Consider the following 3,073-nt stretch of genomic DNA (forward strand, 5'->3'; position numbering starts at 1 on the left):
CTAGACCAGCCCAGGTGTGAAGGGACCTCAAAAGATCATCTGGTGCAGCCTCTTGTGGGAAAGGGAGCCTAGATGAGATTATTTAGCACCCTGTCCAATCAGATCTTAAAACCTCCAGCAATGGGGACCGGTGCAACTTGTGCCCCTTGTCCCTGGTCTTCTCCATGTGACTTCTTGTGAAGAGAGAGCCTCTGTCCTCTTTGTACTCTCCCTTGAATTACTGGAATACTGTGAGGAGGTTCCCCCTGAGCCTAGGCAGCTTCCTAACCTATTGCAACTAATTCCTTTCTCATTGCTAGTCTTCATGCAGCCCCTCGCTGCTTTTTGATGTTCCTCCATGGCTTGATGATCATCCCGAGCCCACTTGTCTGAGAACTTAGGACTTGGGCTTATTCCATGCTTCTGTAAGTATTCAGTGATATCTCTTGCCATCCTGCCGACTATGCCAATTAGTGCGAATGGGTGTTTTAGGTTGTGTAAACAATCACTGGCAAGATATCGGCCAAAGCAGGTTTAATATAAAAGTGAAAGCACATCAAAGTTCGTTTCCAAGGTTCATTTTACTACTACTAAAGAGGTAAAGCACACAGAGAAAAAGCAAACTAAAATTTAAACCAAAATCAACTCCAACATCCATGTTGAGGCTGGAGGGGGAAAAAGGAGGAAAGAATAAGGAATAACCTCCCATTGAGTCTTCTATATGTGGCTTGTGAAAAGAGAGCCTCTGTCCTCTTTGTAGCTGCATTTTGAGAGCCAGAATACTGTGATGTTGTTCTTCTTGAACCGTCTCTTATCCAAGGGAGAAATGACCCAGCTCCTTCAGTCTTTCCTCACATTCTCCAGCCCTTTGATACTCTTCATTGCCCTCCTTGGGACCCTCTCTAATCTTCATCTCTTTTTTGAATCCTGGGGACCAGAACTGAACACAGCACTCCAGGTGTGGCCTGCAGGGGTGACTTCTGTGAGAAGAGGCCAGGGTCTGCCCTGCACTCGACACAGCTTAATTTCTGCCAGCTAGGCACCAGACTCCCTGAGAGCCAAGGTTGAGCAACTCAGCAAAGCTGGTGGCACCCCTGTGTAAGCATATTTAACAAAGTGCCAAATGTTGTATGGGGCAGGTGCTTCCCTCCTGCCCTTAGATCTGGCAGGTGGCTATGTCCTTGTCCTAGTTTAGGGCAAATTTTGGGAGGAAACCTCTGAAGGGGTCTCTTCTAGAAAAGCAGATTTCAGTGGCCCCTCCTGCTTTGGGAGAAAATCTCCTTTGAGAAAAGTGGAAAAAACTGTTTCTTTAACAAGCAAAGTACTCACAAACATGGAAAAATAAGTCATATTAAACAATGGAACCTCTTCCTGTTCTGAAGAGATTGCAAATTCAGAAAGAGTCCTTCTGTGGGTGTGGCTCAGTCTCTCCGGGGCTCAGGCCTGGCATGCCAGGCCCAGTGTGCAGCTTGGGGCGGCCCCTAGGCAATTCTCCTGATGTCCTGGACTAGAGAGAAGCTGAACAGTCCCAAAAGAAGAAGGCACAGTTCAGGGAAAACCTTTCTTGCCGTAGCTAATGAGGAAAACCAGTGAAAAAAAACATAGAAAAACTCCTTCTCTCTCTCTCTCTCTCTCTGCAAAAGCCGAGAACTCAGAGAGCACTTGAGAGCCTTATCTCTCTCTCTTGCTGTCCGTGTTAGGCAGCACAGTCCCTGAGGAATTCCATGGGAGTAAAGTGAAACTTCTGCAGACAAACTGCATGCTGCTTCTTCTCCCCCTTCTCCCTCTCTCTCTCTAAGCCTAGCTTAAAGGCACAGAACCCATTTCTGGGCAAAAAAACAGACAATGGGGATACCAGCATCATAAAGTCACCCCAGGACAGTCCTGAAGGAAATTTTTCATCTTATTTTCTCCTGGTCCATTTAGGAGGGGAGGAAACAGAATAGATAGTTTGGCCCCTGGCAGCCAGCCAAGGTCTGGCATCAGAAAGCCTAAAAGGCATATTCTTCCATGTAGAAGGGGGTTGGTGGTTTGGAGATTTTAGGAACAGGAAATTTTGGAGTTAGGAAAGTCTGGTGATACCTGGGATTCCAGTCACTTTGAGAGGGGGAAGTTTCAATGGAAAAAGCCTTCTTTATGAGCAATAAGAGGTTCTTGTGAGAAAAAGGATCTAGTCTCCATTTTTTCTCACTTGGTAATACAAGGGGCAAAGAATTGGAACTCGTGCACACAAAGGGATGAATATGGGCTGAGCCTGTTGGGTGCTCTGTCTGTGTGTGTGTACGTGCTGGAAACCCAGGACCAGCTACAAAGAGGTCATGGACGAGATGTAAAGTTTCTCTGGCTAAACATGATTAAGACAGGGTGTTGCAGTGTGATGCCATTTCCTGTTTCACCTATCCCAACCCCCCAGGTGTGCCAACCTCTCCTTTCCCCTCCCCCTGTCCCAAGGCTTAAAAGGAGACGGGACCATGCGGTCTGGATTCTGTTGGGAGCTGTTACAAGATTCAGAGGTCTGTCATCCTGGAATAAAACTCTGGATTAAAACTCTACGGCAGAATCCTCTCCTTTTTCTCTTCACCATCACCTGAACCTTTTCCACCAGAGGTAAACTGAGTTTCTACTATGCCTGGATTTGTTCCGAGTGCCTAGCTGCAGCATCCAGCCAGCCAAAGGTATCTCTGAGGTGAAACACCACAGCTGTCGCCTTTGGCCCAGCAGCAAGGGTCAGACAAGGCCAGGCACGTCCCACCCGGAAATATTGGGATTAATATTCCATATATTGGCGCCCAATGTGAGGCACGAACCCACGACCCTGAGATTAAGAGTCTCATGCTCTAACGACTGAGCTAGCTGGGCGTAGTGGCGCGCGCCTGTAATCCTAGCCACGGGGGAGGCTGAGCCCAACGGAGCACTTGAGCCCAGGGTTTTGGGCTGACGTGTGCTGTGTGGGACCTAAAAGCGGCATCGATAACAGGGCTTTAGGGAAGGCAATGCCTTGAGGATGTGAACAGTAAAAGGACAATAATTAGGACTGGCCATGTTGTTCCTGACTCTTTTTTGGGGAAGTTTTATGACTGAATGTTGATTTGAC

The 3,073-nt window shown here is 47.6% G+C and overlaps 1 non-coding gene across 1 annotated transcript; it reads right to left on the bottom strand.

Annotated features, from left to right (window-relative positions):
• Positions 1–2,765: 2,765 nt before the first annotated feature.
• On the bottom strand, positions 2,766–2,838 carry TRNAK-CUU (transfer RNA lysine (anticodon CUU)). The gene has a single exon. It is a non-coding gene; the product is annotated as a tRNA-Lys (tRNA).
• Between the last annotated feature and the right edge of the window lie 235 nt (positions 2,839–3,073).

This window comes from Agelaius phoeniceus, chromosome W (genome assembly GCF_051311805.1).
Source record: "Agelaius phoeniceus isolate bAgePho1 chromosome W, bAgePho1.hap1, whole genome shotgun sequence".
Lineage (NCBI taxonomy): Eukaryota > Metazoa > Chordata > Aves > Passeriformes > Icteridae > Agelaius > Agelaius phoeniceus.